Source organism: Myotis yumanensis, unplaced genomic scaffold, assembly GCF_028538775.1.
Source record: "Myotis yumanensis isolate MYYU_CA2020_CCGP unplaced genomic scaffold, mMyoYum1.0.hap1 SCAF_20, whole genome shotgun sequence".
NCBI classification, from domain to species: domain Eukaryota; kingdom Metazoa; phylum Chordata; class Mammalia; order Chiroptera; family Vespertilionidae; genus Myotis; species Myotis yumanensis.
The window spans coordinates 2,355,861-2,375,240 of NW_027223771.1; the positions used below are offsets into that span (position 1 = coordinate 2,355,861).

Sequence of the window (19,380 nt, forward strand, 5' to 3'; positions counted from 1 at the left end):
CGGAGGGGCGAGGCCACCGGGCGCCGCGGGCTCCTCAGGACGCCGATCCCGAGGGCCCGGGTGGCCCAGGGGCCGCGTCGGAGGCCAGGAGGCCAGAACCTTCAGAGCGGCCGCTTACGAGGCGCCTACTGTGTGCGCCGCGCCGCCGCGCCCAGCTCTGCCGGATTGAATCACAAAACACAACGAGCGGGTGAGTGTGTCGTTCGCGCCGTTTTGCCGGGAGGAGGGGACGGGTGTGTGTGGGGGGGCCTTGGGTCCGGGCTTGGGACGAGGATCGCCTTCTTGGCGACCCAGGAAAGCACACCCGCTCCGCCGGCCGGGCTCGGTCTTCCAAGCTCCGAGGCGCCGCGCGCGAGCGTGCTTTCCGGGTCGCTCGGGGCCACTCACCTTTCTGCCGTCGCCTTCGGACGAGAGAGCCGGTGCCCACGGCGAGTTCGTGCCCACGAAGAGGGAGGGCGCTGAGCAACAGGACGGTGCGGGGAGGAAGGCGCAGGCAGGACGGTAGCTGTAAAACAGAGGGAGACCTCAGGCGCCCCCCACTCCCGCCCAGATGCGCTCCTCTTCCAGCTCAAAGCGGGCAGGGACATGCGTCCTCCAGGTCACAGCCACAGCCCATCCAGCCGGGGATGCGCGAGGGAAGCCCGTTGGGGGTCTGGCTGAGGGGGTCGCGCCCGGCTCCAGCCAGCCAGCAGGCCAGGGCCCCCGCCACCCCATTCCCCAGGCTGCCGCGGGAGGCCGCGCTCGGAGCGAACCCCTGCGCGCTGAGAGCTGGAGCCGGGAAGACGCAGGCCCGCGAGGTAGGGATGCGCCTGGGGCCCAGCGCAGCGCGGAGAGCGACTCCCCCAGCGTAGCGCGGAGGGCGACCCTGCCCTGATACGCGGCGTCTGCCCAGCCGGGGACCCCAGGCCACTTCCCAGAAGCAACGATCTCCTATTAGAAATGCTGAACCCCGAGTTGATACGGGCCTCCAGGCGATGCCCTCGCGAGTCCATCCTTACCCTTCTCCTCCCAAGCCAGCCGTGCTTGGACCTTCCCAGGTGTCCCAATGCCCCCCACCCCAGGGTGCCCCTTGGCGCCCTGGTTCATCTCCCAAAGTGGGGGCGCTTTGGCGGGCACGAGGGCACCGATCACTTCTTCCCTGAGACGCAGGACATCACGGGTGCTCTCACTGTCTCCAGCGAGTGGAGGTTAGAATTTCAGACCCAGCCGCTCATGCGCACCCGGGCCCAGCTGCAGAAAGAGCTGTCACTTATTAGGCGCCCACTGTATGCAGGCGCCTTATTTGTATATTTCAGTTCTCACGGGACCCCTGGAGTCATGAACCTCACTTCACAGACAGAGACACAGAGGCCCAGAGAGGGGAGGTGGCTTGTCAAGGAGACTGCGTGGTGATGGCCAAAACATCCTTCCCAAACCCCCCTCGTAGCTCGGCATCGCTCCCCGCCCCGCCCACCCCCCCAGCCCTTCTGGAGTTTGGATCAGGTTTATTCACTCGGACTGAGTTAGTCCTGGGTCTTCCCCTCCTGCCTCAATTCAGGAAGTGTCACCCCGGGAGGCAGGAAAGGCCACAGGGGCAGCCCGTCCTCCCGCTGAACCCCACCCCAGAACACCCCGCCCCCCTTTAGCTGGGCCCTCAACCTTGGGGAGAACTGGCAACGCCTGGCGCTCTGGCCAAAGACCCACTCCTGGTTCTGAAAGCGCGACCTGCATTCCCATCCGGATAATTCCAGCAGGAAGAAATGAGAAGAGGGAGCGGGGAGGGCGAGCTATTTTTACACACAAACCCCATGGGGACCAGAGGGGGTTCAGGAGCTAAAAAAAGAGGGGCAGAGAGAGAGAGAGAGACTCCCAAGTGATAATTCGACAGGAAGCCTGAACTCCCCCACCCTCTAAGCTGAGAGGCGCTTTCTCTTTAAATGACGTCTGTGTGTGACGTTCATGTGTTTTTTTCCGCCTTCAATGAAGCCTCTATAAGAGACAACCTCTGTTTAAAAAAAAAACAAAACACAACTATATCCATTGGGCTTGAGGTGAAAGAAATAAAAAGCAAAATGAAATTTAAATGTTATTTTGAAATGTTTTTGTTTTGTTTTTTTTGTTTTTTTTTCAGAAAAGAGCCAGGGCTCCAGCCCGCACCCCCCAGGGTGCCTGGGAGGCAGCGAGCACGCTGTGGGTGGAGGGGGGTACAATAGACGGGGAGGCACCCAGGGATGGGGGAACGGAGGCGATGGTGTCTGAAACCTCGCTCTCCAGAAGGAAGAGGAGAGGGACCTTTTCAAAACAACCCCAAGGCCTGGGCAGCTGGCGTGGCTGGTGTGGCTCAGTGGTTGAGCCTCGACCAATGAACCAGGAGGTCACGGGGTTCGATTCCCGGTCAGGGCACATGCCTGGGTTGTGGGCTCCATCCCCAGTGTGGGGCGTGCAGGGGGCAGCCGATCCATGATTCTCTCTCATCACTGATGTTTCTGTCTCTCCCTTCCTCTCTGAAATCAACAAAGATATATTTTTAAAAAATAACCCCAAATGGCTGGTGTAAGAGCAGCCTAGCCTTGAACGCGGCCGCTGGTGCCCAGCCCCCTTTCCAACTCCCAGTCCTTCTCCTCCAAGTAAGACAGAGAAGCCTGGGGCGAGGCCACCCTGGACACCCCTGCAGCACACAAAGAACGGGGGTCTGACCAGAAACAGGGGAGCGGCTCCCCTCCCTAATTTATGGGGGTGACAAAAACTAGGTCGGCAAGCGAATGGGGGTGGCGAGGTGACCAGGGAGGGGGGTGCCGTGCAGATGGGAGCTGAAGGGGCGTTCTAATTAGCACAAAGCCCGCACCTTCCATTAATAGCTCTCCATCAGCTCCGGATGCCGAGGAGGGAGGCAAGTGGGAAGGTGTGAGGCTCACCTGTGCCCCGCCCTCCCTGCTCATTAACAGGCCGGGGTGAGAACAGGGCTGTCCTGGCAGAAGACCAGCCCCCACCCCCAGTCTAATTCCAGGCCTGACTTCCGGGCCCGTCCCAGGGAGAGAGCTGAACACAGTCCAGTGTGACCTTTCATAGGCAAGCTGGACAGTCGCTCAGTCCTGCCTCCCAGGACGGCGCTCCCTGACAAACAACAGCCCAGCGGGCATGGCTCAGGGGTTGAGCATCGACCTAGGAACCAGGAGGTCACGGTTCGATTCCCTCCCTGGTCAGGGCACATGCCTGGGTTGCAGGCTCCATCCCCAGTGTGGGGCGGGAGTGCAGGAGGCGGCCGATCCATGATTCTCTCTCATCATTGATGTTTCTCTCTCTCTCCTCTCCCTTCCTCTCCGAAATCAGTAAAAATATATTAAAACAACAACAACAACAACAACAAACAACCTCCTGGCGTACACGCCACATATATGACACCCTAGCTAGGTGCTTGGTGAGAGGAATCAGGAGGGTGGGGAACCATGGGCAGAGGCAGGAGGGAAGTTTCTGGAAAGACAGAAAGGCTGCCCCCCTGTTGGCTCCGTGGGTGTAAACGCATCCGTCAGACCCCGTGGAACTGTGCACCCAGGATCTGTTCCTCTATGTCAATGGGACTTGCAATCACACAGGTCAGTGCGTGTCGCTGTGTGTCACAGGCGGACACGCCGAGGTCCCGGCCTCTGACCGGGTTCCCCGGCGCCCGTGATCCCTGGGCCAGAAGGTTCACACCCTTTTCAGGGGTCACCGTGGAGAGAGGGGGCCGGAGCAGCTGGGGAAACGGGCGGGGGAGCACATCTCGCTCAGGGCCCCGGCCGGCGGAGGAGGGAGGAGGAATGTCTGAATTGAATCAATTAGCGGCAGAGAACTTCAGAAAAGAAGCGAGGCCCTTCCTAAAAACAAAGCCCACTCCTTAATCCCCAAAGCAATCCCCTCGCCCATTCCCAGGGCCCTTCCTCCGTAAACAAAGCCGTCCCCGCGGCCTCGTCCACACCTCGGCGTTCATTAGGAGCTGAGGTTAGAGACTGCATTCCAGTCCCCTGGAGAGTCCTAATGGCTGGGACCCCAGGACACGGGCTCAGGGCTGGCTCTCTCTCTCTCTTTCTCTCTCTCTTTCTCTCTCCCTCCCTCCATCTCCTCTCCTCTCCCCGTGGCAGCCTGTTCTTCCTCTCCCCCTCTCTCTTTCTTCTCGTCTTCAAATCAGTGAATAAGCAAACCCAAGCCAAGGAAATCCAGGCGAAGACATGGCTAACTCTACTTTGTCCATTTATTTTGACAAGTGCCGTTTAATTTGAATTCTTTTTTTGGGGGGGGTGGTCTTTTTTTAAAATATTTTTTTATTGATTTCAGGGAGGAAGGGAGAGATAGAAACATCAATGATGAGAGGGAATCATTGATCAGCTGCCTCCTGCATGTTGGACCGAGCCTGCAACCCAGGCATGTGCCCTTGACCGGAATCAAACCTGGGACCCTTCGGTCTGCAGGCCGAAGCTCTAGCCACTGAGCCAAACCGGCCAGGGCTCATGTTAATTCTCAATGCTAATAGTTCCTAGTAGAGGTGCTGGGGTGTGGTTGGGATATTGATGAGGTCTGCCTAATAAGAGCCCTCACTCCAGCCGGGGCCTGGAGAGCTGCCGGCCAGAGAAGGAGGCTGAGACCACTGGTCAGTGGGGCCTGGAGAGTTTTTTGTCTGTGGGTTTGCGGGGTGGAGAAGGGAGTGGGTTTGGGGATTAGCGAAGGGGGAATTAACCGGGTTCTAGAAAGGAGGCAAATATGCAAGCCCGTAATGTGTGGATGTGTGTGTTTAAACGCCAGGAGGGCACACTCGGCGACCAGGAGGCCCAGGCGTGCGCACACGCCACATGCCTGTTTACACATGAATCTCCAGTGTGCAAATGAGCAGAGGCCCAGAGAAACGGGGCTCCGGGCAATTAAAAACTGAAATCAAAATGGGAAGACAGAGTTCTCCCTCCCGTCCAAGGACCTTTCTCCCACTTACCAGGTGCCTCAAGGGGCCAACGTGGCAAACATTTGGACGGTAACCAAAAGGGTAGGGATTTTTTTTGGGGGGGGGTTGTTTGTTTGTTTGTTTTTTAAGCTGGTGAGTATTTAGGATGCTCCCTTCAACACACAATGAGCCATGAAACCCAGGTCTCGGTCAATGTCATTGTTAATGGCATGGATATTGTTCTAGCTCCCACCCCACCCTGGCGCCACCCTTAACATAAACTGATGGTCACATAAGGGGGCGATTCGGTATGTAAATCAAATATATACAAGACCGGGGTATATCATACAGGGTGTCCCCCCCAAAGGCATAGACACTTCGAATAATCATTCATTCCAATGGGTTAAATGGGAAAAGGAAGAAACATCCACTGAGCTATCAGCTGTAAAATGCGTATACATTTTGGGGGGACGCCCAATATATACAAATGTGTCACCATTTAGGCCCAAACACATAGTTTATCTGTGTACCTGAAGTTATATATTCCAAAGCATGAACATTCAGATTACCTACAGTAAGGACAGAGTTCAGCTGCCATACAATTAGTGCTTACTTTCTGAATGTAAAGAAATAGATGGCACCTTATCTTTTTCTTTTTTTAAAGTACCACAGGTCTCCCTTTCTCATTTCCACCTGGTCTGCCCTTGCCCACAGCGGTTTGGGGACATTTCAAGGGACAGAAGTGGGTCATCCTGAGACCAGCTGTACTTCCCGCATCAGGATAGAGTCCAGGATTTTCCCAGAGCCTAAAAGCCTAGGTGTGACCCTAACCGGTTTGGCTCAGTGGCTAGAGTGTCTACCTGTGGACTGAAGGGTCCGGGGTTCGATTCCCAGTCAGGGCACATTCATGGATCAATGATTCTCTCTCATCGTTGATGTTTCTCTCTCTCTCTCTCCCTCCCCCCTCCTCTCGGAAATCAATAAAAATCTATTTAAAATAAAATAAAAGCCCAGGTTGGGTCCAGCTGCCAGGGCAGGATGGATGAACTACACAGCAGTTGCTTGGTTTCTCTTACTCGACGATTCCAGCGGGGACAAGAGACACGTCTCCCCAGCTAAGAGGTGCCAGGGGCTCAGAGGAGGTGGCCCGTTTCTCCGCATGGCCTCACGTGTGTGTGAGAAGGTTGGTAGAACCTGCCTGCACCCCGGAGGTCCCTTACAGTGACTTCCCACGCTCCCAGCACAGGGAAACCTTGGCCGGTGGTGCAAGAGCCTCAGCCGCAGGCGCCTGGCTCCCAGCTCTCTCGCCTGGTTCCCGTCTCCTTGAACCCGTCTCCTGAGAGCCCTGACCTGCCTCTGGCGTGGGAAAGGCAGTTTGGAGCTTTTCACAAATCCAGGATCCCCTTGAACCAAAACCAATTAGCCTGGCCCAAGGTCCTGTCATTGAGGCCCTGGCCCTCTTTTCAAACCCCTGCGGCTCAATTACGGCGAGGGGCCGGCCAGTGAATGCCCAGACCACTTAAAGTGGCGCTTAAGCTGGCCCGGGCTGGCAGGAAGGGCCTGGCTCCGTAGGAGCCGCGGTGGCCCATTCTCAGAGCCACTGACCAAGGTCTTGCTCCAGCCACAGCCCCCGCCCTGGCTCCGTTTTTTAAAAACCCTCCCCAACTCTCTGATTCCCAGCTGTCTGGAGGAGAGATGGAAAGCTGGCTCTAGCCCTAGCCAGTTTGGACAGAGGGGTCTCGGGTTCCGGTCAAGGGCACATGCCCAGGTCGTGGGCTCGATCCCTAGTAGGAGACAGTCGATCAATGATTCTCTCTCATCATTGATGTTTCTATCTCTCTCTCTCTCCCTCTCCCTACCTCTCTGAAATCAATAATATATATATATATATTTAAAAAGCTGGCTCTGGGAAACCACGAGACACCCAAACTGGGCTTCCCCAGAAAGAAGGGACCCCCCCCCCAAGTTCTGCCCTCAATAGTCTCTCCCTCCTTGCTAATGGAGAAGGAGCACCTCCTGTGTGCTGGGTGCTTTCCACGATGAGCCTGCAGACCAGCCCATCTTATGGATGAGAAAACTGAGACTCAGAGAGGGACAGTCACTTGCCCAAAAGCACAGCACTTACGGCAAGGTGATTGGGGGGTGGGGGGAGCTCTGGGAGCTCCTGAAGAGAGAGAGGGCGAGAGGTAGACCAGGACAGACCTCTGCACCTACATGAGAAATATGGAGGGGGTCCCACCTCGGGGAATCCATTCCCCTACCAGCTCAGGCTTTGTCCACACCGTGCATGTGCTCTCCCCTGCCTGACCCAGGCTGAACCCAATGAGGTTGGAGAGGGGATCAGGTGCCACCTCTGTCTCCCGCCCCTTACCTCCCCCCCTGTCCATCCCTATCTCCCCTTCACACCCAGGTCCAGGCGGAGAGGAGACTGGCCCTCGGTGATGGGCAGCTCTGCCAGGGCGCCCGGCCGTCACCATGGTGACGAGCATCCCACCCCAGGCCAGCGCTGATTGGTCACTCTCTCCAGGCTGATGGAGAGGGGCAAAAGTCAGGGCGGGATGGGGACAGAGATACCCCGACACACTCGGGTGCCAGAGATGCCAAGGGGAGAATCGGGTGGGGGGGCTATTAAAATGGCGCGGCGACCAACGAGGGGCCGAGCTGTGGGTGCGCACACCCGCGTGGGAGAAATCCCGGCGGCTCTCTGGTCCGCGCCGCGTCTCCGGGGGCCTCGAAGGGCGCACGCATCCCTGGGGGGCTGCTCCCCGGCTCAGGGCTGACCTCTCCCTGCCCGCCCCGGACCCGCCCAGCCGCACGTTCGGGTCCGGCGAGCGCGGCGCTGCGGATTAGCGATTAGCGGAGCCCGCAGCCCCGAGGGCGCGCGGGGCCGGCGCGTTTGGGGCGTGAGCGCGGGGCGGGGCGGCGGCCGCGCCTCTAATCCCGGCGGCGCTGCGTGTGGGAGCGGCCGGATCAGGGAATTAGCGCTGTAACTTCGGATTAGTAACGCTCTCTAAATGAGCGCCTAATGCCGACCCTTCATGCTTTTCAGAGGCGCCGCCGCCGGGCCCTGGGAGGCCTCCCCGCCTCGCTCCCCGCGCGCCCCGGTCCCGTCTCCCGGCGGTCGGTCGGAGCGGACCGCGGACAGCTCCCAGACTCGGGCCTGATTGTCCGAGGCGCCTGTGACGCCGGCTTGTCAGTCGCCGGGGCAGAGGCCTACCTGGCCCAACAGCCAGGGCTGGGAGTTCCCGGAGCAGCGAGAAGAAACGCCCTCGCCGCCTCCCCCACCGCGGGGGCTGCCGAGCTCTGCGCCCCACCAGCGGCTTCCCGGGCGACCCTGCGCCTCACTGAGCTCGCTCTGTCCAGGTGGCAAAGCAACGGGGTTGGGCGAACATCTTTGAGATTCCCAACCGATTCTGGCTTCCACCCTGCAGCTCCCATCGCCTGGCCAGCTCCCCCACCCCCCAAGCCTTGTTGTGCCGGGGGGCCTGGGGCGTAGTGCCAACGTGCCACAAAAGTGAGGCCCAAACGCGGGGAGTGCGAGGCGGGAAGAGGTTGGGAGGGCTCCCCGGGGGAGCGGGGAGAAGGCCGGAGGCCCAGGTGGACGGGGCATCAATGTTGAGCCTCCTGGCCCAGAGGGGATGTGAACGTGGCTCCGTTAGGGACAGTCATTCCTATTCCCCGGGTCCAAATCGGGGGGATGGTCTCTCTCCAGGGCCATTTCTAGTGGATTCCAGCTTCGCCACCCTCCCACACCGGAGGTTCGCATGAACCGATTTCGATTTCGTAGAAAGCGGAAAGAACGCCGCCTTCTCCCAGGCCTACACTCGTCCATCCCCTGCCCCAGATTTAAGGACTACCCGCATGGTTTGGGGCCCTGGTGTCAAAAACAAAACAAAACAAACAAACAAAAAACACAAAGAAAAAAACAACTCATGTGAACCGTGCAGACACAATTGTCAGGCCGCAAAGCCACCCAGCTCCTAGTAGGACTAGTTCTTGCAAAATAGCAAAGGGATGGGGGTGGTGGGAAGAGAAGATGGCAGCCGGGGGCCCAGGGCCAAGTAGCTGGGAAGGGAGCAGACGCACAGGGTGAGGGGGTGGGAAGAGCTGCTCCATTTCCTCCGAAATGAGGTCACGATCAGCGCACAGGCTCCCAGGTGCGCCAGGAAGGGAGGATGGGGGGGGGGGGGGGGGCAGGGACGCTGCCCACGGCCTGCCTGGCGGATCCTGAACCCCGAGAGTCACCCTTCGCCAGCCGCTTGCCAAGAAAAGGGGAGCGTGACCTCTACAAATGGGAAGTGGGTGCACTCAGGCCCCAGGAAAAGCTCCTTCTACCTGCCGGTTATCTCTGGGGAGAGAGCGGAGGGCCGCTGACTTTCCTGGCCTGTTCTTTTTTCTTCCGGTTTCAATTTTATTCTCGACAGCTAACACACTCTCGTGGCTCCATATTCAAAAGGTGACACGGTGAACAGTGTCCCTCTGCCAGCGGGCTACCCGAGCCGGGCAGCTCCTGGCCCCAGGGGCGACAGATTGCCCTCCCGGACTGTTTGAATGTTCAGCTTTTCCACGTCTAACCTATTTTCAAAATAATCTTGGTAAGCAAAGGCCAAAAAAAATTTTTTAAAAAGGCTTTTGAAGGCATGAAAATGGGAAGACACTTGTGTCACTCCAAGTCTGCACAGGGCAGGCTGGGGAGGGACGGGGAACATGGGCCATGTAGGTAACTGGGCCGCCCTCCGCGCGCCTGAGCTGGGTGACCTGGAGGAGTCGCTGAGGCCTCCCCATCGGTCTGCTTCCTGGTGTCGATGAGGGAAAGGGGCCAGGGGGTGGGGTCTGAGTGGTGGCCTGAGTCTCTCCAAGCTTGACTGTCATTGCACCCACACACCTGCATAGCCAGAAAGCCCCCCCATATCCTCGGGGGCTCTGAACACACCCGGATCCCTTCTTCTCTGAGGCAGGGCAGGACCCCTCATGCTCAGGGGGTTCCCCAAGCTTCCAGGAGCCAGGCTTTGGGTCTTTTGGGGGGTGTTAGGGAGGAGAGTGACATGGAGGCAGACAAGGACCTCAAGAGGGACAGACCCAAGCGCGCTCGGTGCTGTGTGGGCCCCGCTCCCCAAGCCTCGCTCAGAGGGGCTGGGAGCCTTCGTAGCCGGGTGTGCTGCTTGGGTTGCCATGGAAACGGAATGCAGATTTCCCCCAATTGCTTTTTTATTTGCTAGACATTGTAATACATCTTATGTTGCGACTGGGTGTGTGTGAGGGGTGGGGGGGCGAATGGAGGAGGGGCAGGGGCTGTCGGGAGCTGGCCTGCACCTTAACCACTCGGGGAAGTTGGGGAGGTGCGGGCGGGAGCGGGCCCCGGCCCAGGCGGGTGCGGAGGTGGCGCGGGGGTGAGCCGGTCCCTCCCGCCCACCCGCCTGCGCGAGGTTTGTATGCAGGGCAGGGCCGGCCCGTCCGGGAGGGAGGCCCCCGCCCGGCCCCTCGCCATTGAGCTCACTCCTCGCCAGTTCTGCTCCGCTTCACGCTGCACACAGACCCCCCAACTGCACACAAAGGCAGCTGCCAGAGCCCGTGAAAAGTGATCAAATTATCAAGAACTTGACCTCACCGAGGGGCGAAGCTCCGGCAACCCCCAAGCCGTATGCTAATGGCGCGCGGGCCGACTCGTCGAATAATTCCATAAAGGCCGCATTGTTAGCGGCGGGGCAGCCCGGTCCACCCCTGCTCTCCCTCCACCCCCACCCCCGACCGGCCGCTGTCTCTCTCTCTCTCTCTCTCCCCTCTCTCTCCCTTCGCATTTGCATCCCCAAATCCCCGTCCCAGGCTCCGGGACAGGATTGTTCCCGCCTGATTTATGGGGTGAAGGCGAAGGCTGGCGCCTTCCCCGCCAGCGACCCCTCTGCAACCCCACCCCCCTCCGCTCCCCCGGCCCGCTCCACTTTGGGGTTCCTGCTTCGGCGCTGGGGGATGTGTGGGGGCGAGGGAGGAGGCGTGGGGGGGCGGGACAGCTGGCAAGTTCCTCCGGGGACGGAAAGTGTCCCGGAGAGAGAGAGCCGAGGACAGGTACCTGGTCCGGGCGCGGCCGCTCCGCCGGGCTGAGTCCGCTGGGCCGGCGCTGGGCTGCTGCGGGCTCCTGTGGCTCGCGCGGGCCGGGGCGGCCGGCGGGGCGGGCGCTCGCACGCAGAAGTTGTGGGAGTCATTTCTACTTTCGGTTATCTAGCTTTATGACGGCTCTGTGGCACTCATACAGCTAGATAACCAAAGAGAGAAACGGGCCTCCCTTCGCCCCCGCCGCTGCCGCGCCGTGGGCCCCACGTGCCGCCGCCCGCCGGGCGCGGGGACCGGAGCGGGCGCCGCTCCCGGATCCCCGGGGGGCACGCGGGGAGCCAGAGGAGACCGACAGACACACAGACACCCTGACTCCCACCACCGAGGCCGGCAGCCCCCGCCCAGTCCCCTCCCTCCCTCCCTCCCTCCCTCCCTCCAGCGCCCTCCCTGCGCGCTCTCCGCGACCCCCCGTCCTGTGCGCCCGGGCGCCCGCGCCGGCTGCCCGCTCCGACGGCTCCCGGGCGCGCTCAGGGCGCCGGTGCGGTGCGCGCGGCAGCCTCGGGCGCCCCGGCCGCCCCCAGCGCACTGGCCCGCCAGCCCTCCTCTCGCCGGCTAATCGCCCCGCGGGGAAGTGACGTCAGCCCCGGGATCGGCCAATCACGGGCTCCCATTCAAATCCCAGCCCCCTTCCCGCGCTCCGCACCACCCAGCCTTACAATGGCCTCGGCGTTCACGGCCGCCCCTCCCCGGGAGCAGGGCAGTGCCCCCTCTGCCCTCGAAAGGGCTCCGGCCGCGCGCCTGGGTGCGCACCGTCTGGCCTTCTCCCCAAGCTCCTCTGCCTCCCCCTAAAGCCCGGGGAGCCCGTCCACCCCCGCGGACCCTCGGAGTGAGGGAGCTCCGGCGACCAGGTTGGGGGGACGCGCCAGCTGGGGCGTGGTGAAGGGCTCTCCAGGGCGGCCCAGTGCGCACTGGGGAGGCCGAGAGCCGAGAATAGGAGCCGTTCCACCTTCAACTTCCCTCTTCCTCTCCCCACGCCCAGCACCTTGCTGTAGACCCAGCCCACGCGCGGAGACACGGAGCGGAGGGAGCGCCGAAGTGTCCTGGTTGCACGGTCCCACCCACAGTCCCTGGCGCGCGGCGGCGGTTCCCGAGCCGCCCTCCACTGGGGCCAGGCCCTGGCGCTCGCTCGGTCCAGACTGCTGGGTCCTCCCCCTCGGAGCGCATCGAGGAAAGTGCAACCGATTGCGCCTGCACCTTCGGAGATGCCCTAGGCCCCAACTGGTTACATTCGCGTTCCAGCCACACAAGAGCGCACAAAGCCGAGCCTCTGGCCTCCTTCTAGGGCGCTCCACACACACCTGACCTCACATGAAAGAGGCTCCACAGGGGACAGGGGCTGCCACCTGGATCCCCCAGAATCACCCCGCCTGAGCCTGGCCGCAGACCTGGAGGCCTCATGAAAGCCTCCCAGAGGCCAGTGGCCCACGGGCGCCCCTTCTTGCTCACCCCAGCCATCACCCCCTTCCTCCTGGGTCCCGTGAGAGCTGGGGGGAGATTCGGCACAAGCAGGCGGTGGACTCCCGGCTTTCAGTGGTCAGTGCACGGGGTTTCTGTGCCCAGACTCACCAAGAGGTTGAGCGGAAGTACCCATGAGGGTCCATTTCCGTAAGGCCTGGGGCGCTGAGCTGCTCAGAGCCAGGCCACCCCCTGGCCAAAGAAGAGGGGGTGGGAGGAAAAGGATGGCTCGGAAAGGGTTTCGTGATTTTTTCCAAATATCCCTTTCTCCCCTAAGAACGACACATCTCCATTTTGCCAAGCTGCCGATGTTGCCAGGTGCCTGCTGCTCCCCGAACCCTGCTGGTCTCCGCTTTGTTGTATCTCCATCCTGATCCTAAACCCACTTCCTCCCCAGCCAGCTCGTGCCAGGCCAGGTCCGGCATTTACACCTCTCCCTCCAAACCCCCTTGCACACACACATATATCCCCCTTCCAGGAGGGAAGGGAGCCAGACAAAGCGGCCACTGGGGAAGGCGAGAGAGGCCCTAGGGAAGGAACCGCCCGAATTTGGGCCCGACACAGTTAATTCAAAGGATTAACATAATTGGGAGGCGCCCCTTGCTCCCCCTCCTCCCCCAACTCCTCCACCCGCTGACTCCCCTTCTTGGCCTGTATGTGCTCTGTGCGTGGCCTCCAGAGTCCCGGGCCCATTAGGGCCACCCGGCGGGAAGGGTGGGGATGCGGAGGTGGGAAAGGGCTGAGAAGCGCCTTCACCTGGGAGAGAGGGAGGAGGAGGGGACGGAGAGGAGGTGAGAGCAGGAAGGAGGCCCCGGGAGTGCGATTTAAGCAGGATTCTGCACAAAATGGCTCCGCAGCGAGGCTCCCGGAACTCCGCGGCTGCAGGCGGGAGGTGGGGGCTCTGGGAGAAAGAATGAGAAGCCTGATTTGGATTCAGTTCCGATGCCGGAGGCCACTCTCCTGGGGCTGCAGCTCTGTCACCCTCTTTGGGAAACGGAGTCCCTGGGTGGAGAGCAGGCGAGGCTGGCCAGGGAGGCTCCCGTGTCCTGCTGTTGGGCTGAGCTGGAATCAGCGAGCCCTCCACGTCCACGGAGGGGGGCCACGGGGAGACCCGGGCTCGAGGGTGTAGGCTGTGGGAGGAGGCTGCTCTGTGGGCTGGTGGCCGGCCTCCACGCGCAGCCGAGACAGGAAGTGGGCCAGGTGATGCGAGCCAGAGCCTCATGGTGTGGGCTGGGCACCGCCCGCTGGGGGCGGCAGGCTGCTGGCAGGCTGACTCCAGGCCCGGCTCTGATCACCCTTCCCTCTGCGATTCGTTCTATGCCATTCGTCCCACACCAGCCCCCTAGCCTCGACCTACAGGCCCTAAGGTCCCCGGAAAGCAGGCCCTGGGGCTGGCTGAGCGCTGGGTGCGGAGACCACAACCCCAGAGGCGGCGCCGGGCCCTGGCCATGGTGCTGAGAACCGCCACCGGCCGGGCCTCGCTCTCCAGCGCTGCTGTTGGCGGAACTTCCCCGGTTTCCACCCCACAGTCCCAAACCTGAGCTCCAGAGAAATCAGCAGCTACCAGGGCAAAGGGACAGGCGCCAAGGGAGCCCCAAGGGGCAGGAGTCTCCCCAAAAGGATCCGGCTCCTTCCCAGGTGTCTACAAAAATGCCCACCCCTGTTGTAGCCTGCAGATTCCCACAACTCGAAACCCCCTCGCATAGTATGCACACACTTGGCCCAAACACCCAACTTGCCCGGTGCGCGGGCGCGCGCGCGCGCGCGCACACACACACACACACACACACACACACACGTGTACACTAGCGCTCTGGTACCCATTGTCGGCCTCGGCTGCCAGGGTTCCAGGCTGGCTTGGGCCCAGTTCCTATTTCCTGCTGGTGGTTACACAACTCGGTGCAGGGGCCGTGAAAACCGGCTGGAGTGTGACCGCCCCCCCCCCCCCCCCGCCCATTTCAGGATGCGGTAGTGAAGTAAGAGGTTAAGTGGAAGGAGAGTGGGCAGTTCTGACTTTGGACAACAGCCCTCTGCAGGCGCCCTGGTCCAGGGCTCAGAGCCTGAGACTCAGGGAGCTCCCCAAACTCCAGCCCAGACCTGACAGTCAGCCCCCCCGGGGAACCAGGCTCCTCCCCCAGCCTCTCTGGGCCTTTTTCAGGAGATAAATCTGCAGTCACAAGCGAGGCTCAGTCCAGGGGCCCTTGCCCACTGCTCCCTCCCTCCCTTCCTCCCTCCTTCTTCAGGCCTGAGCTTTGACGAAACTGCTCCTCCTGTTGTCCAGTCTAGAAGCCCAGCACTGGACTAGCTCAGAGCCCCCAGCGTCCTGCACCGGGGTCCCTAGGGCCCCCACACCCACCTTCACCAACACCTGCTCAGCTGGGCTGTGATGCCCTCTCCGGCCTCCACTTCTGGCCTCTCTTTCCTCTTACACATGCGGTTGTGGGCTCTGGGGAGGCCCGGGCTGGGCAGGAACCCAGAAACGCCCTCCTGGAAAGACTTGGGGAGCAGCACCCCTCCCCGCGTCTCCAGCTGCTGGTGTTGCCCATGGAGGCTCCTTCCCTGGGACCTTGCACGACCTCCCTCACCCCCAGCCTACCCTCCGGCCTCTGTCCCTTGATTGAATGCCAGACCCTGAGACTCCATCCTCTCCCTCTCTGTACCTGAAGAGTCCACCCCCTCCAGCATATGGGGAGGGACTCAAAACAGAGCCCCCTTTCAGCCCAGCACCCCATTTCTCCCCAGTTACAAAGACTTGGCTATTTCTGGGTGCATGCCCAGTTCTCCTCCCGTGATCTGACCTGGAGTCTCCCCCAGCTTCTGCCACCTCCCTGCCCTGTTCGAGACCAGCCTGATCCCCCCATTCCCCAGCCTTCTCCCAGAGAAGCCCCCCACCACAGCCTCCACCTCCCCCATCGCTCTCATTCCTCCCAGACTCTGGCGCCTGGGCTGGGCTGGAAGAGACACCCTCCAAAGATCTGAGAGGCCTGTTCCGGGCACGGAGGGGGGAGCAGGACAGAAAGGATTTCCCAACAATTTCCCATCACAGAGGCGGCCCAGCATGCCGTAAATCTTGTCTAGAGTGGGCGCCGTGAGTTGCATGGTTTCTTAAACTATTTTGGCGTCAGGAAGCCACTTTCTGCGCTATGATTCCCGTGGGAGAGGGCATGAGAAGGCAGAGGGGACGTGGGGGCAGAGGGGAGGAAGGGGGCGCCCGGGAACTCCCCCGGAAGAGCCTCACTTGGGGACATTCTATCCTTTTGGCTAAACCCGTCCGCAGTCCCGCAACTTCCCTCTGGCCCCGCTCCCCTTCCCTTTTTGCAAACCTCGAGCCCTCACCTCTGGGCGCGTCCCACTGCCCCACGACCCTCGGCCTTGGCCTTGACCATTTGTTGGGGTGATGGGTCCGGCCCCATACGCTGAGCCCCGCCTTCCACGCGCAGTCGGAGCGCACCCCTCACCCCGCCGGGTGGCGATGCGAATGCCCGAGCCACCCCCGCAGCCCACAGGAGCCGAGCAGGGATGCCCCAGCCCGGGCCACAGCGCGCGCGCCCGACCCGCTCCCCCAAATCAGAGACGCGGCAGGCGCGGCACTTACGGACCAGGAAGGGGGCCGGGGGCCCGCGAGGCAGCGGCGGGGGTGGGGCGGCGGCGGGGACCGCGGCTCCGCGGCCCCTGGTCTGGAGTGTCTCGGGACTCGGGCCCGGCGGTGGCCGCTCTCCAGGCGCCCCTGCCCCGGCGGACGCACGCGGAGGGACGCGGGAGGCGGGCGCGGTGCGGTGGCGCGGGCGCTCCGGGCGGTTCGTGGCTGCTTCGCGGCTTCGCTGGGCTCTGAGCTGCTCCCAGCGCCGCCTTCGCTGGCGGGCACGGCCCGCAGTGACGTCAGCGCGGCTCCCCCGCCCCCCTCTCCTCACCCCAACCAGTGCGGAAAGGAGGGGGCGGAGGCGAGCAGCGCGGGGCGCTCAGCCCGGCTCCCCGGCGCTTCCTTCCCCAGCCCGCGCGCCTCCAGCCTTTCCCGGGGAGTCGCGGCGCCATGGGAGCCCTTCCTTCCCCGCGTGATGCCGGGATCACCCGGGGCCACCGCCACCAGCCTGGGAGGTGGCGGCGAGCGGCGAGAGGCGAGCGGCGGGTTGGAAGCCTCGCCGGCCGCTCTCAGCTCAGGGATCCGGGCTGCTTTGGGGAGAATGGAGAGGTGATGGGATTGGGGGGGCGGGGGTCTACTCGCTGGGCTGCAGAAGTGTCCGTTAGGCTAAGGGCACCTACGCTGGGTGGCAGATCTCGGGGTCCCCGTGTGAGCTCCGGGAAGATATTTTAGCTCAAAGGAAGCGTGTCCCGCCCGGAGCCAGGGGTGCCCTCCCGGTTGGGTCCTGCTTTTCCCAGACCCGGCGGCGCACCTGCCAACTCCACGCGTCGGGCCGCCGGCGTCCCCGAGCCGCTGTCCAAATGCTGAACTCGGCCTGGGGAGCGGCTCGCTGCGGGCGGGTGCCCCAGGCTCCCCCGCGCTCCGCATGGCCCGCCCGCCGGGCCGACTGACTGCAGGTCCCCGCACACAGGACGCGGAGCCCGGGAAACTTTGCTCCTTCGGGATGGGATTGGAGGCTCCAGGGCGGCAGGCGAGCGACCCGGCGGAGGTGGGAGCAGAGGAGGCAGGCGGAGCGGCAGCGCGCCTCGCCCGCCGTCTTCCGTGTGCGCCCTGGCCGCTCGCCCTGGGTCCCCTCCGCCAGGGCGTTTCTCCCGCCGCCGCCGCAGGGGACGTCCTTCCGGCTGAACTTGTCAGCCGGGGTCTCCACATCCATCACCGGGCAGACAGACAGGCCAAGTTCACGAGCAGCGCCGTTAACCCCCGGCACACCGAGCGCCGCCCACAGGAGGGAGCCGCGCGCCCTCCGATCCCAGAGGCACCACCTTTCAGAGGCAGTAGCCGCCTCTACTTCTCTCTTCTTCCCCAAACAACGCGGGCAAAGGGCTAAGAAGAGGGATAGAGGACTTGCAAACCCCCCTCCCCACCACCATCACGTGCATTTTCTGGCCTTTTTTTTTTTTTTTTTTGGTCATTTTATTTACACTTTTGTCTTCATAACCTCTCCGGTTTCTTTTCTTCTAAATGAGTTGGACACCAGGGTAACAGGCAGCTTTGGTAAATGTCTTTCCCTCCTCCAAGGTGTGTGGAAAATGAGAAAGTTTTCGAAAAACGTCAGAGAGAAAAAAAATATTAATTAGCCTTCATGGCTACACCGAGAGGACTGACTTTAACAGAAAAAAAACAAACAGCCCTGGCTGGTTTGGCTCAGTGGATAGAGCGTCAGCCTGCGGACTGAAGGGTCCCGGGTTCGGTTCAGGTCAAGGGCATGTACCTTGGTTGCAGGCACATCCCCAGTTGGGGGTGTGCAGAAGGCGGCTGATTGATGTTTCTCTCTCATCAATGTTTCTAACTCTCTATCCCTCTCCCTTCCTCTCTGTAAAAAAATCAATAAAATATTGTATATAAAAAAGAAACAAACAAACCAAAAACAAAAAAATAGTCTCATTGGAAGAGTCTAGCGCTGGCTGTGTGTGGGGAGGAGCGGGCAGGGGGTGGGTGGGCACACACCCAACCTGGCTGACCTGGATGGTGAAAGAAAAACAAAACCCAGACAGATCCTGCTAGACTAGAGGCTAGACAGGGGTAGAGAGAGATAGAGAGAGAGAATGAATTTAGAATCTGCGACCCAGCACTCCCTCCCTCCTCCACCCATCGGCCCTATTCTAGTCTCCCAAGCGCTGAAGACGCCTCTCCCACCCTCTCTGGCAGCCTAGTTCCCACCAGGCCCAGAGTGGAAGCCTCCGGTGGGGGCGGGGGGCGGGGGGCTCCCCGCGCCAGGCAAATGCTCCGCCCTTTGGGGGAACCCCCTGCCGCCTCCCCAGGAGAAGTTTCTCAGCCTCTCCCAGCGGGGCCGCCGCCTGGGGCCACCCGCCCCCTCCCCCCACTCCTCATTGAATTCCTGGGTCTGGGAGCTGGCGGCGCCGAGGGCGACCTACCAACTTTTCCCCTGGGCACTTTCTCACCCCCCCACGCCCGCCCCCCAGGCCCCCAGCGCCTTCTTTTCTTCTCCCTGCGCTCTGTTTTGAAAGGAGGCACCCAGGCCCCGAACGTGTTCTGCAGTTTAACTACTTCCAAATTCTTTGTTCGGGTCACCCCAGGACTCCATTGTCCACTATTGAGAGCTCGGGCGGGAGGGCGGGAGGGCGGGAGGGCGGGTGCGCTTGGGCCCGCGGGCCTGAATCCATTAGGCCGCCACTCGGCCCCTGCGGCCCGTGGAGGCGCCCGAGGCCCCTTCTTGTCCCCAGCGTTTCTGCTGCTGCCTTTTTTGGATGCTCCCCCTCCCCCATCCCCCCACCGGAGTGACAGGAGGCTGAGGTCCATGCCAGTGTTATCTGGGTCCCACCCTGTCTGGGCACCGGTGCAGGCCTCATGTGATTCTTTTTTAAAAAAAATGTTTTTAAATTGATTTCAGGGAGAGAGAGATGGAAACATCAATGATGAGAGGGAATCATGGATCGGCTGCCTCCTGCACGCCCCCCACTGGGGATGGAGCCCGCAACCCGGACATGTGCCCTGACTGGGGATCGAACCTGTGACCTCCTGCACACCTACCCTACTGGGGATGTGCCCGCAGCCAAGGTACATGCCCTTGACCGAAATCGAACCCGGGACCCTTCAGTCCGCAGGCCAACGCTCCATCCACTGAGCCAAACTGGTTAGGGTGGCTTCCCCCTTCTTAAAGGCTGCCTAGCGGCTCCAAGAGCCCAGCAGAAAACAGCAAGGTGTCCTCAGGGCCCTGAGTGAGGGCGTGCAGATTGGGACAGAGTCGGGGGAGAATCCTACAGGTGCCCAGCCAGTGTGGCTTAGTGCAGCTTTGAACCCGCGGAAGAACCGGGACCTGAACAGGAGG

At 61.7% G+C, this 19,380-nt stretch overlaps 1 long non-coding RNA gene across 1 annotated transcript; it reads right to left on the reverse strand.

The window, feature by feature from the left end:
- Window positions 1-41: 41 nt before the first annotated feature.
- On the reverse strand, window positions 42-16,277 carry LOC138998435 (uncharacterized). The gene is made up of 3 exons (XR_011469157.1): window positions 16,047-16,277; window positions 388-505; window positions 42-157 (listed from the first exon to the last, which is right to left on the reverse strand). It is a non-coding gene; the product is annotated as an uncharacterized lncRNA (long non-coding RNA).
- Between the last annotated feature and the right edge of the window lie 3,103 nt (window positions 16,278-19,380).